Raw genomic sequence first — 14790 nt, forward strand, 5'->3', positions numbered from 1 at the left:
GCCCAGGAAATGCCAGCTGTGGGTGCAAAGAAGCTTCTACTGGACAGAAGAAGCTTAGGTTTCTGCAGGAACGACAAGGGCTAGAGACTTCCCCTTTGGAGGACGGATCCCTCACGCCCTGGAGAGTCGTGCAGAAGTGTTTTCCCGCCGAAAGACTGCCAACAAGCCTTGCTAGCTGCAAATCGTGCGGTAAGTGTTTTTGGATGCTGCTGTGGCCCAGGAGGGACCAGGATGTCGCAAATTGCGTCAGGAGACAGAGGGGACGTCGAGCAAGACAAGGAGCCCTCTCAGCAGCAGGTAGCACCCGGAGAAGTGCCAGAAACAGGCACTACGAGGATGCGTGAAACGGTGCTCACCCGAAGTCGCACAAAGGAGTCCCACGTCGCCGGAGAGCAACTTAGGAGGTCGTGCAATGCAGGTTAGAGTGCCGTGGACTTAATTCGGTCACCAAGACAGATGCCCATCCCATTCCAGGGGCTGACGAACTGATTGATAAATTAGGTGCTGCCAAATTCTTAAGTACCTTTGACTTAACAGCAGGGTACTGGCAAATCAAAATGGCACCAGGAGCAAAAGAAAAGACAGCATTCTCCACACCTGATGGGCATTATCAGTTTACTGTTATGCCCTTTGGTTTAAAGAATGCCCCTGCCACCTTCCAAAGGTTGGTGAATCAAATCCTTGCTGGTTTGGAGTCCTTTAGTGCAGCTTATCTTGACAATATTGCTGTCTTTAGCTCCAGCTGGCAGGATCACCTGGTCCACCTGAAGAAGGTTTTGAAGGCACTGCAATCAGCAGGCCTCTCTATCAAGGCATCCAAATGCCAGATAGGGCAGGGAACTGTGGTTTACGTGGGACACCTTGTAGGTGGAGGCCAAGTTCAGCCACTCCAGCCTAAGATCCAGACTATTCTGGACTGGGCAGCTCCAAAAACCCAGACTCAAGTCAGGGCATTCCTTGGCTTGACTGGGTATTACAGGAGGTTTGTGAAGGGATATGGATCCATAGTGACAGCCCTCACAGAACTTACCTCCAAGAAAATGCCCAAGAAGATAAACTGGACTGTAGAATGCCAACAGGCCTTTGACACCCTGAAACAAGCAATGTGCACAGCACCAGTTCTAAAAGCTCCAGAGTACTCCAAGCAGTTCATTGTGCAGACAGATGCCTCTGAACATGGGATAGGGGCAGTTTTGTCCCAAACAAAGGATGATGGCCCTGACCAGCCTGTTGCTTTCATTAGCAGGAGGTTACTCCCCAGGGAGCAGCGTTGGAGTGCCATTGAGAGGGAGGCCTTTGCTGTGGTTTGGTCCCTGAAGAAGCTGAGACCATACCTCTTTGGTACTCACTTTGTAGTTCAAACTGACCACAGACCTCTCAGATGGCTGATGCAAATGAAAGGTGAAAATCCAAAACTGTTGAGGTGGTCCATCTCCCTACAGGGAATGGACTTTATAGTGGAACACAGACCTGGGACTGCCCATGCCAATGCAGATGGCCTTTCCAGGTTCTTCCACTTAGAAAATTAAGACTCTCTTGGGAAAGGTTAGTCTCATCCTCTTTCGTTTGGGGGGGAGGTGGGGGTTGTGTAAGGAAATGCCTCCTTGGCATGGTTACCCCCTGACTTTTTGCCTTTGCTGATGCTAAGTTTTGATTTGAAAGTGTGCTGAGGCCTGCTAACCAGGCCCCAGCACCAGTGTTCTTTCCCTAACCTGTACTTTTGTTTTCACAATTGGCACACTCTGGCATCCAGGTAAGTCCCTTGTAACTGGTACCCCTGGTACCAAGGGCCCTGATGCCAGGGAAGGTCTCTAAGGGATGCAGCATATCTTATGCCACCCTGGGGACCCCTCACTCAGCACAGACATACTGCTTGCCAGCTTGTATGTGCTGGTGAGGACAAAACAAGTAAGTCGACATGGCACTCCCCTCAGGGTGCCATGCCAACCTCACACTGCCTATACAGTATAGATAAGTCACCCCTCTAGCAGGCCTTACAGCCCTAAGGCAGGGTACACTATACCATAGGTGAGGGCACCAGTGTATGAGCACTGTGCCCCTACAGTGTCTAAGCAAAACCTTAGACATTGTAAGTGCAGGGTAGCCAATAAGAGTATATGGTCTGGGAGTCTGTCATACACGAACTCCACAGCACCATAATGGCTACACTGAAAACTGGGAAGTTTGGTATCAAACTTCTCAGCACAATAAATGCACACTGATGCCAGTGTACATTTTATTGTAACATACACCCCAGAGGGCACCTTAGAGGTGCCCCCTGAAACCTTAACCAACTACCCGTGTAGGATGACTGGTTTTAGCAGCCTGCCACACTCGAGACGTGTTGTTGGCCACATGGGGAGAGTGCCTTTGTCACTCTGTGGCTAGTAACAAAGCCTGTACTGGGTGGAGATGCTTATCACCTCCCCCTTGCAGGAACTGTAACACCTGGCGGTGAGCCTCAAAGGCTCACCCCCTTTGTTACAGCACCCCAGGGCATTCCAGCTAGTGGAGTTGCCCGCCCCCTCCGGCCACGGCCCCACTTTTGGCGGCAAGGCCGGAGGAGATAACGAGAAAAACAAGGAGGAGTCACTGGCCAGTCAGGACAGCCCCTAAGGCAACCTGAGCTGACTCCGACTTTTAGAAATCCTCCATCTTTCAGATGGAGGATTCCCCCAATAGGGATAGGAATGTGACCACCTCCCCTTGGGAGGAGGCACAAAGAGGGTGTAGCCACCCTCAGGGCTAGTAGCCATTGGCAACTGCCCTCCCAGACCTAAACACACCCCTAAATTCTGTATTTAGGGGCTCCCCAGAACCTAGGAACTCAGATTCCCGCAACCTAAGAAGAAGAGGACTGCTAAGCTGAAAAACCCTGCAGAGAAGACGGAGACACCAACTGCTCTGGCCCCAGCTCTACCGGCCTGTCTCCCCACTTCTAAAGACACTGCTCCAGCGACGCTTTCCCCAGGGACCAGCGACCTCTGAATCCTCAGAGGACTGCCCTGCTTTAGAAGGACCAAGAAACTCCTGAGGACAGCGGCTCTGTTCACCCAAGACTGCAACTTTGTTTCAAAGGAGCAACTTTAAAACAACTGCGTTTCCCGCCAGAAGCGTGAGACTTGCTACTCTGCACCCGACGCCCCCGGCTCGACTTGTGGAGAAACAACACTTCAGGGAGGACTCCCCGGCCACGGCGAGACCGTGAGTAGCCAGAGTTGTCCCCCCTGAGCCCCCACAGCGGCGCCTGCAGAGGGAATCCAGAGGCTCCCCCTGACCGCGACTGCCTGCTTCCCAGATCCCGACGCCTGGTAAAGACTCTGCACCCGCAGCCCCAAGGACCTGAAAGATCGGAACTCCAGTGCAGGAGTGACCCCCAGGAGGCCCTCTCCCTTGCCCAGGTGGTGGCTACCTCGAGGAGTCCCCCCCCTTGCCTGCATCGCTGAAGATACCCCTTGGTCTCCCATTGATTTCCATAGGAAACCCGACGCGTGTTTGCACACTGCACCCGGCCGCCCCCGTGCTGCTGAGGGTGTACTTTCTGTGCTAACTTGTGTCCCCCCCGCTGCCCTACAAAACCCCCCTGGTCTGCCCTCTGAAGACGCAGGTACTTACCTGCAGGCAGACTGGAACCGGGGCAACCCCTTCTCCATTGAAGCCTATGCGTTTTGGGCACCACTTTGAACTCTGCACCTGACCGGCCCTGAGCTGCTGGTGTGGTAACTTTGGGGTTGCTCTAAACCCCCAACAGTGGGCTACTTTGGACCCAAACTTGAACCCCGTAGGTGGTTTACTTACCTGCAAAAACTAACAAACACTTACTCCCCCCAGGAACTGTTGAAAATTGCAGTCTAGTTTTAAAATAGCTATATGTGATCTATGTGAAAACTGTATATGCTATTTTGCTAATTCAAAGTTCCTAAAGTACCTACTTGCAATACCTTTCATTTGAAGTATTACATGTAAAATTTGAACCTGTGGTTCTTAAAATAAACTAAGAAAATATATTTTTCTATACAAAAACCTATTGGCCTGGAATTGTCTTTGAGTGTGTGTTCCTCATTTATTGCTGGTGTGTGTACACCAAATGCTTAACACTACTCCTTTGATAAGCCTACTGCTCGACCACACTACCACAAAACAGAGCATTAGTATTATCTCTTTTTGCCACTATCTTACCTCTAAGGGGAACCCTTGGACTCTGTGCATACTATTCCTTACTTTGAAATAGTGCATACGGAGCCAACTTCCTACAGTCCCTCAAAGGCAGTGGGCTGCTATCTTGTGGCTATCTTTCACTGGTAAGGGTAGGGATAGGCTCCTTACTGTCAGAGAAAGTGATGCTAATAACTACAAAGTTGTGAAGGATGCTGTAGGAGGCTGGCCTGGCTTGTAGTAGGTACCAAGGGGTACTTACACTCTGTACCAGTTATCCCTTATTAGTGTAGAAGAGGTGTTTCTAGCAGCTTAGGCTGATAGAAGGTAGCTATAGCAGAGCAGCTTAGACTGAACTAGGAGACACGCAAAGCTCCTACTATACCACTGGTGTCATATGCACAATATCATAAGAAAACACAATACACAGATATACTAAAAATAAAGGTACTTTATTTTTATGACAATATGCCAAAAGTATCTCAGTGAGTACCCTCAGTATGAGGATGCCAAATATACACAAGATATATGTACACAATACCAAAAATATGCAGTAATAGCAAAAGGAAGTAATGCAAGCAATGTAAAGTTACAGTAGATTGCAATAGGAGCACATAGGTATAGGGGCAACACAAACCATATACTCCAAAAGTGGAATGCGGACCACGAAGGTACCCCAAACCTATGTGAGCTTGTAGAGGGTCGCTGGGACTGTAAGAAAACAGTGAGGGTTAGAAAAATAGCCCACCCCAAGACCCTGAAAAGTAGGTGTAAAGTGCACCTATAACCCCCAAAGAGCACAGAAGTTGTGATAGGGGGTTTCTGCAAGGAAGACCAACACCAGCAAGGCAACCAAAGTGGATTTTCGGCCTGAGTACCTGTGGAACAAGGTGCAAGAGTCGCGACAATGTCGAGAGTGGGCAGATGCCCAGGAAATGCCAACTGAGGGTGCAAAGAAGCTGCCACCGGATGGTAGAAGCTGTGGATTCTGCAAGAACGAAGAGGGCTAGAAACTTCCCCTTTGGAGGATGTATGTCCCACGTCGTGAAGAAGCTTGCAGAGGTGTTCCCACGCAGAAAGACTGCAAACAAGCCTTGCTAGCTGCAAGGGTCGCAGTTAGGGTTTTTGGATGCTGGTGTGGCCCAGGAGGGACCAGGATGTCGCCACTTGGATGAGGAGACAGAGGGGGCGCCCAGCAAGTCAGGGAGCCCTCACAGAAGCAGGCAGCACCCGCAGAAGTACCGGAACAGGCACTTGGAAGAGGAGTGAACCTGAGTCCACCCGAAGACACAAAAGGGAGTCCCACGACGCTGGAGGACAACTCAGAAGGTTGTGCACTGCAGGTTAGAGTGTCGGGGACCCAGGCTTGGCTGTGCACGAAGGAAATCCTGGAAGAGTGCACAGGAGCCGGAGCAGCTGCAAATCACGCGGTACCCAGCAATGCAGTCTAGCGTGGGGAGGCAAGGACTTACCTCCACCAAACTTGGACTGAAGAGTCACTGGACTGTGGGAGTCACTTGGACAGAGTTGCTCAGTTCCAGGGACCACACTCGTCGTGCTGAGAGGGGAGCCAGAGGACAGGTGATGCAGTCTTTTGTTGCTTGTGGTTGCAGGGGGAAGATTCCATCGTCCCACTGGAGATTTCTTCAGAACTCCTGGTGCAAGAAGGAGGCAGGCTACCCCCAGAGCATGCACCACCAGGAAACAGGCGAGAAAGCGGCAGGATAAGCGATACAAGGTTGCAGTAGTCGTCTTTGCTACTTTGTTGCGGTTTTGCAGGCGTCCTGAGCAGTCAGCGGTCGATCCTTTGGCAGAAGGTGAAGAGAGAGATGCAGAGGAACTCTGGTGAGCTCTTGCATTCGGTATCTTTAGAATTCCCCAAAGCAGAGACCCTAAATAGCCAGAAAAGAAAGGAGGTTTGGCTACCTAGGAAGGAGGATAGGCTAGTAAGAAAGGTAAGAGCCTATCAGAAGGAGTCTCTGACGTCACCTGATGGCACTGGCCACTCATAGCAGTCCAGTGTGCCAGCACCACCTCTGTTTCCAAGATGGCAGAGGTCTGGAGCACACTGGAGCAGCTCTGGGCACCTCCCCTGGGAGGTGCAGGTCAGGGGAGTGGTCACTCCCCTTTCCTTTGTCCAGTTTCGCGCCAGAGCAGGGCTGGGGGATCCCTGAACCGGTGTAGACTGGCTTATGCAGGGATGGGCACCATCTGTGCCCATCAAAGTATTTCCAGAGGCTGGGGGAGGCTACTCCTCCCCAGCCCTGACACCTTTTTCCAAAGGGAGAGGGTGTAACACCCTCTCTCTGAGGAAGTCCTTTGTTCTGCCTTCCTGGGCCAAGCCTGGCTGGACCCCAGGAGGGCAGAAACCTGTCTGAGGGGTTGGCAGCAGCAGCAGCTGCAGTAAAACCCTGGGAAAGGTAGGTTGGCAGTACCCGGGTCTGTGCTAGAGACTCGGGGGATCATGGAATTGTCTCCCCAATGCCAGAATGGCATTGGGGTGACAATTCCATGATCTTAGACATGTTACAAGGCCATGCTCAGAGTTACCATTGTGACGCTATACATAGGTAGTGACCTATGTATAGTGCACGCTTGAAATGGTGTCCCCGCACTCACTAAGTCCGGGGAATTTGCCCGGAACAATGTGGGGACACCTTGGCTAGTGCCAGGGTGCCCACACACTAAGTAACTTTGCACCCAACCTTCACCAGGTGAAGGTTAGACATATAGGTGACTTATAAGTTACTTAAGTGCAGTGGTAAATGGCTGTGAAATAACGTGGACGTTATTTCACTCAGGCTGCAGTGGCAGGCCTGTGTAAGAATTGTCAGAGCTCCCTAAGGGTGGAAAAAGAAATGCTGCAGCCCATAGGGATCTCCTGGAACCCCAATACCCTGGGTACCTCAGTACCATATACTAGGGAATTATAAGGGTGTTCCAGTATGCAAATGTGAATTGGTGAAATTGGTCACTAGCCTGTTAGTGACAGTTTAGAAAGCAGAGAGAGCATAACCACTGAGGTTCTGGTTAGCAGAGCCTCAGTGAGACAGTTAGTCATCACACAGGGAACACTTATGAGCACTGGGGCCCTGGCTGGCAATGTCCCAGCGACACATACACTAAAACAACATATATACAGTGAAATATGGGGGTAACATGCCAGGCAAGATGGTACTTTCCTACACAACCCCCCCCCCCCCCCCCCCCCACAAACGAATGACAATAAGACTAGCCATGACCTGATGAGTCTTCATTGTCTAACTAGAAATATCTGGAGAGTCCATCTGCATTGGAGTGGGTACTCCCAGGTCTATGTTCCACTGTTAGTCCATTCCCTGTAGAGATATGGACCACCTCAACAATGTAGGGTTTTCACCTTTCATTTGTTTTAGCCAAAGTAGAGGTTTGTGGTCTGTCTGAACAATGAAGAGGTATGGCCTCAACTTCTTCCGTACCCAGACCACAGCAAAGGCCTCCCTCTCTATGGCAGACCAATGCTTTTCTCTAGGGGTCAACCTCCTGCTGATAAAAGCAACAGGTTGATCCTGGCCATCAGAATTGAGTTGTGATAAGACTGCCCATACCCATAATTCAGATGCATCAGTTTGAACAATGATTTTCTTGGAGTAACATGGGCTTTTTAGGACAGGTGCAGTGCACATGGCCTGTTTCAGCTCCTCTAAGGCTTTGTGACAGCTAGCTGTCCACAATACCTTTTTAGGCATTTTCTTGGAGGTGAGGTCATTAAGTGGGGCTGCAATGGGGCCATAGTTCTTAATGAACCTCCTGTAATACCCAGTGAGGCCTACGAAGGCTCTCACCTCGGTCTGAGTTGTAGGGGGAACCCAATCTATGATAGTTTGGATTTTCCTCTGAAGTGGTGCAATCTGTTCTCCACCTACCAGGTGTCCCAGATAAACCACTTTCCCCTGCCCTATCTGGCACTTTGAAGCCTTGATAGTGATGCCTGCCTTTTGCAGGGCCTCCAAAACTTTCCACAGGTGGACCAGGTGATCATCCCGGGTGGAGCTAAAGACAGCTATATCATCTAGATATGCTGCACTAAAAGCCTCCAACCCTTGCAGGACTGTATTCACCAACCTCTGAAAATTGGCAGGAGCATTTTTCAAACCAAAGGGCATTACTGTGAATTGGTAGTGCCCTCCAATAGTCGAAAATGCAGGTTTTTTTGCTTTAGCATCCTCTGATAACTTGATCTGCCAATACCCTGCAGTCAAATCAAAGGTGCTTAGATACTTGGCAGATGCCAGTGTATCTATGAGCTCATCTGCCCTGGGTATAGGGTGAGCATCAGTTTTAGTTACCTGGTTGAGACCTCTAATCTACACAAAACCTCATCTCTCTTTTCCCATCTTTTGAGTGAGGCTTTGGTACAAGCATCACAGGAGAGGCCCATGGGCTTTCAGAATGTTCAACCACTCCCAGTTCAAGCATTTTCTGAACTTCTTGTTTTATGCAGTCCCTGACATGGTCAGGCTGCCTATAGATCTTACTTTTGACAGGCATGCTGTCTCCAGTATCTATAGTGTGCTCACACCAAGAAGTGGTGCCTGGCACAGTAGAAAAAAGTTCAGAAAACTGACCCAGGAGATTTATGCAGTTGTCTTTTTGCTCAGCAGTAAGACAGTCTGCCAAAACTACACCTTCCACTAGAGCATCCTGCTCTGTGGAAGAGAAGAGATCAGGGGGTGGGTCACTCTCTTCTTCCTGTCCTTCATCTGTTGCCATGAGCAGGGTGAGATCAGCCCTGTCATAGTAGGGTTTAAGGCGATTGACATGGAGCACCCTAAGGGGACTCCTGGCAGTGCCCAGGTCAACCAAGTAGGTGACCTCTCCCTTCTTTTCAACAATGATGGGGGGTCCACTCCAGTTGTCTTGGAGTGCTCTTGGGGCCACAGGCTCCAATACCCACACCTTCTGTCCTGGTTGGTACTGAATCAGAACAGCCTTCTGGTCATGCCATTGCTTTTGGAGCTCTTGGCTGGCCTGAAGGTTTTTACTGGCCTTTTTCATGTACCATTCTGGAACTTAGGCCGAGTACATAGTCCACTTTGTCTTGCTTGGGAGCTTTTAAAGGTTGTTTCCAACCCTTCTTCACAAGTGTTAGGGGACCTCTTACAGGGTGTCCAAATAGGAGTTCAAAGGGGCTGGAGCCCACTCCTTTTTGGGGTACCTCCCTGTAAGCAAAAAGGAGGCAAGGTAACAGGACATCCCATCTCCTCCTCAGTTTTTCAGGGAGTCCTATTTTCATTTCTTTGAGAGTTTTATTAAACCTCTCTACCAGTCCATTTGTTTGTGGATGATAAGGTGTGGTGAATTTGTATGTTACACCACATTCCTTCCACATGGCCTTCAAGTATGCAGACAAAGTTGCTACCCCTGTCTGATACAACCTCTTTTGGGAAACTCACCCTGGAAAAGATTCCCAGGAGGGCTTTTGCCACTGCAGGTGCTGTAGTGGTCCTTAGAGGACTTGCTTCAGGATATCTTGTGGCATGGTCCACTACCACCAAGATAAACCTATTGCCTGAAGCAGTAGGAAGGTCAAGGGGGCCAATTATGTCAACCCCTACCCTTTCAAAGGGAACCCCAACCACAGGCAGTGGAATAAGGGGAGCCTTTGGGGTGCCACCAGTCTTGCCACTGGCTTGGCAGGTCACACAGGACTTACAAAAGTCTTTTGTTTCCTCTGACATCCTAGCCCAGTGAAACAGGGGGACAAGCCTTTCCCATGTTTTGATCTGACCCAAATGTCCAGCCAAGGGAATGTCGTGTGCCAGAGTTAGGAGGAACTCTCTGTACTGCAGGGGAATGACGAATATCCTGACTGCTCCAGGTTTGGGGTCCCTTACCTCTGTATGCAAGAGGTTGTCCTCCCAGTAAACTATGTGAGTCACTGACATCCCCATTTTGCTGTTTGACAGCTTGCTGTCTTAGACCCTCTAATGTGGGACAGGTCTGCTGTGCCACACTCAGCTCCTCCCTGGCAGGCCCCCCTCCACCCAAAAGCTCAGCAGTGTCTGCTGCCAGCTCCTCTGGTGAAGGTTCTGCACAGGGGGGAAATTCTTCTTCCTCAGAAGTTGAATCATCTGTAGAGGGAGGGATGGGAGGGATAGTAGGGATTTACCCTTACTAACCCTAGCTTTAGGGAGCACTTGGTCCATTGTTCCAGGATCCAAGTCACCCTGTCCTTTTTGCTTTTTGGCCTGAGCCCTTGTCAAAGCAAAAATATGCCCAGGAATGCCCAGAATTGCTGCATGAGCCTCCAACTCCACTTCTGCCCCAGCTGATGTCTCTAAATCATTCCCTAGTAGACAGTCTACAGGCAGATCTGAGGCAACCACAACTTTCTTTGGACCAGTAAACCCCCCCCCCCCAGTTGAGATTCACAACAGCCATGGGGTGGCTAAGAGTGTTGTTATGAGCGTCTGTCACTTGGTACTGGTGACCAAGTAGGTGTTGTTCAGGGTGTACCAGTTTCTCTATTACCATGGTAACACTGGCACCTGTGTCCCTGTAGGCCTGAACCTCAACACCATTGATTAGGGGAAGTTGCTTGTACTTATCCATATTAAGGGGACAAGCAACCAAGGTGGCCAAATCAATGGCACCTTCAGAGACTAACACAGCCTCTGTGGTCTCCCTAACAAGACCAACCCCAACTAAATTACCAAAAGTGAGCCCAGCTACTCCCTTGGATTGGCTATTAGTAGGTTTGTTCCCCCCACCACTGCTATTACTAGGGGCACTAGAGGTTGTAGTAGGGGTTGTGGTAGTGGGAGGCTTGGTGCTTTTCTTTGGACAACTGGCATCAGTTGTCCAATGGCCTTTTACTTTACATAAATAGCACCATGGTTTCTTTACTTGATTAGAAGAGGATTTGGACCCACCACCCCCACCAGAGTGTTTTTGTGGGCCTGATGAAGACTCATTTTTAGATTTGTCCCCACCCTTGTCTGAAGACTTACCATCCTTCTTCTTGCCATCCTTGTCACCCCCTGTATGAACTTTTCTGTTCACTTTTGTTCTGACACATTTGTCTGCCTTCTTTCCCAATTCTTGGGGAGAGGTCAGATCTGAGTCCACTAGACATTGGTGTAACAAATCAGACACACAGTTATTCAGAATATGCTCTCTCAAGATTAGATTGTACAGGCTTTCATAGTCAGAAACTTTACTGCCATGTAACCACCCCTCCAAGGCCTTTACTGAACGGTCAACAAAGTCTACCCAGTCTTGTGAGGGCTCTTTTCTGGTTTCTCTGAACTTAATCCTGTATTGTTCAGTGGTTAAGCCAAATCCATCCAAGAGTGCATTCTTCAAAACTGTAAAATTATTGGCATCACTTTCTTTAACAGTAAGGAGCCTATCCCTACCCTTTCCATTGAAAGATAGCCATAGGATAGCAGCCCACTGCCTTTGGGGGACCCCCTGTACCATACAGGCCCTCTCAAGTGCAGCAAACCACTTGTTAAGATCATCCCCCTCCTTGTAAGGGGGAACTATCTTATGCAGATTCCTAGAATCATGTTCTCTCCCAGGATTGCTATCTGGAATACTGCTGCTGCCACTATGGGGTCCAAACCCCAACCTCGGTCTCTCTTTTTCTAAGTCTAGGGATTCCCTGTCTAGAGCCAGCTGTTTCTGTTTAAGCTTCAGTCTGGACTCTTCCACTCTTAACTTATTGAGTTCCCTTTCTAACATCCTGTCATCAGGGTGGGTGGGTTGGGAATGTTTTGACACAGAAGAATGATGAGAATGAACCGAGGGAGACCTGTCCCTAACAGTTGGCAACCTGGCCTGCAGGAACAAAAACATCCCTACCGTGATGGGAGCTTCTATTACTACCAGCATTGCTAGGTGGTCTGCTAAGGGGCAGATTAGGAAGGGCACCCTCTAACACTTTTACTGGGGGTTCCCCCGAGTCAGAGTGTGAGCTATCTGCAAACTTCTCAATTGAACTGCCAGCTAAGGCAGTATCATTTTCAATAAGCATGTTAGACAATAATTCTCTAGAGGGGTTCTTTCCTACCACTAAACCTCTATCAATGCAGAGACTCTTTAGGCCCTTAAAGTTAATGTGGTCATAAGCTGCACTGATCAAATTAAGAGGAGTTCCTACATCAGACATGATAGAAAAAGGCTTAGGGACAGATAAAAGAGAGAAAAAGGTTTTAGGACTTTTTAAAGAACAGGAAAAAAAAAAGTTTTCAACTTTTTTAAATCTTTTGAAAGTTTAAGAGTACTTTCAGCACTTAGCAGATATTGTAAGAGAAGAAAAGCAACACTTTTTGGTTAGGTGTACATACACTGAACTTGTTTTGTATATTTTTCTCTTATGAAAAGTACAATATGACAAAGTGGTAAGTAGTTACAAGTACTTACCCCACCGCTGCACAACCAATGTAGGAGGCTGGCCTGGCTTGTAGTGGGTACCAGAGGTACTTACACCTTGTGCCAGGTCCAGTTATCCCTTATTAGTGTAGAAGAGGTGTTTCTAGCAGCTTAGGCTGATAGAAGGTAGCTATAGCAGAGCAGCTTAGGCTGATCTAGGAGACATGTAAAGCTCCTACTATACCACTGGTGTCATATGCACAATATCATAAGAAAACACAATACACAGATATACTAAAAATAAAGGTACTTTATTTTTATGACAATATGCCAAAAGTATCTCAGTGAGTACCCTCAGTATGAGGATGCCAAATATACATAAGATATATGTACACAATACCAAAAATATGCAGTAATAGCAAAAGGAAGTAATGAAAGCAATGTAAAGTTACAGTAGATTGCAATAGGAGCACATAGGTATAGGGGCAACACAAACCATATACTCCAAAAGTGGAATGCGAACCACGAATGGACCCCAAACCTATGTGAGCTTGTAGAGGGTCGCTGGGACTGTAAGAAAACAGTGAGGGTTAGAAAAATAGCCCACCCCAAGACCCTGTAAGGTAGGTGTAAAGTGCACCTACAACCCCCAGAGAACACAGAAGTCGTGATAGGGGGATTCTGCAAGGAAAACCAACACCAGCAAGGCAACAACAGTGGATTTCCGGACCTGAGTACCTGTAAGAGAAGAGGACCATGTCCAAGAGTCGTGACAGTGTCGAGAGTGGGCAGATGCCCAGGAAATGTCAGCTGAGGGTGCAAAGGAGCTGGTACCGGATGGAAGAAGCTTGGTGTTTTGCAAGAACGAAGAGGACTAGGAACTTCCCCTTTAGAGGATGGATGTCCCACGTCGTGAAGAAGCTTGCAGACGTGTTCCCACGCAGAAAGACCGCAAACAAGCCTTGCTAGCTGCAAGGGTCGCGGTTAGGGTTTTTGGATGCTGCTGTGGCACAGGAGGGACCAGGATGTCGCCACTTGGATGAGGAGACAGAGGGGGCGCCAAGCAAGTCAGGGAGCCCTCACAGAAGCAGGCAGCACCCGCAGAAGTACCGGAACAGGCACTTGGAAGAGGAGTGAACCGGAGTCCACCCGAAGACACAAAAGGGAGTCCCACGATGCCAGAGGACAACTCAGAAGGTTGTGCACTGCGGGTTAGAGTGTTGGGGACCCAGGCTTGGCTGTGCACTAAGGAAATCCTGGAAGAGTGCCAGGAGCCGGAGCAGCTGCAAATCACGAGGTACCTAGCAATGAGCAATGCAGTCTAGCGTGGGGAGGCAAGGACTTACCTCCACCAAACATGGACTGAAGAGTCACTGGACTGTGGGAGTCACTTGGACAGAGTTGCTGAGTTCCAGGGACCACGCTCGTCGTGCTGAGAGGGGACCCAGAGTACCGGTGATGCAGTCTTTTGTTGCCTGCGGTTGCAGGGGGAGGATTCCGTCGTCCCACAGGAGATTTCTTCAGAGCTCCTGGTGCAGAGAGGAGGCAGGCTACCCCCAGAGCATGCACCACCAGGAAACAGGCGAGAAAGCGGCAGGATCAGCTATACAAGGTTGCAGTAGTCGTCTTTGCTACTTTGTTGCGGTTTTGCAGGCATCCTGAGCACTCAGCGGTCGATCCTTTGGCAGAAGGTGAAGAGAGAGATGCAGAGGAACTCGGATGAGCACTTGCATTCGTTATCTAAAGAATTCCCCAAAGCAGAGACCCTAAATAGCCAGAAAAGGAGGTTTGGCTACCTAGGAAGGAGGATAGGCTAGCAACACAGGTAAGAGCCTATCAGAAAGAGTCTCTGACGTCACCTGCTGGCACTGGCCACTCAGAGCAGTCCAGTGTGCCAGCAACACCTGTTTCCAAGATGGCAAAGGTCTGGAGCACACTGGAGGAACTCTGGGCACCTCCCCTGGGAGGTCAGGGGAGTGGTCACTCCCCTTTCCTTTGTCCAGTTTCACGTCTGAGCAGGGCTGGGGGATCCCTGAACCGGTATAGACTGGCTTATGCAGAGATGGGCACCATCTGTGCCCATCAAAGCATTTCCAGAGGCTGGGGGAGGCTACTCCTCCCCAGCCCTGACACCTTTTTTCAAAGGGAGAGGGTGTAACACCCTCTCTCTGAGGAAGTCCTTTGTTCTGCCTTCCTGGGCCAAGCCTGGCTGGACCCCAGGAGGGCAGAAACCTGTCTGATGGGTTGGCAGCAGGAGCAGCTGCAGTGAAACCCCGG

The sequence above is a fragment of the Pleurodeles waltl genome, chromosome 11 (assembly GCF_031143425.1).
Source record: "Pleurodeles waltl isolate 20211129_DDA chromosome 11, aPleWal1.hap1.20221129, whole genome shotgun sequence".
In the NCBI taxonomy this organism is placed as follows: Eukaryota; Metazoa; Chordata; class Amphibia; order Caudata; family Salamandridae; genus Pleurodeles; species Pleurodeles waltl.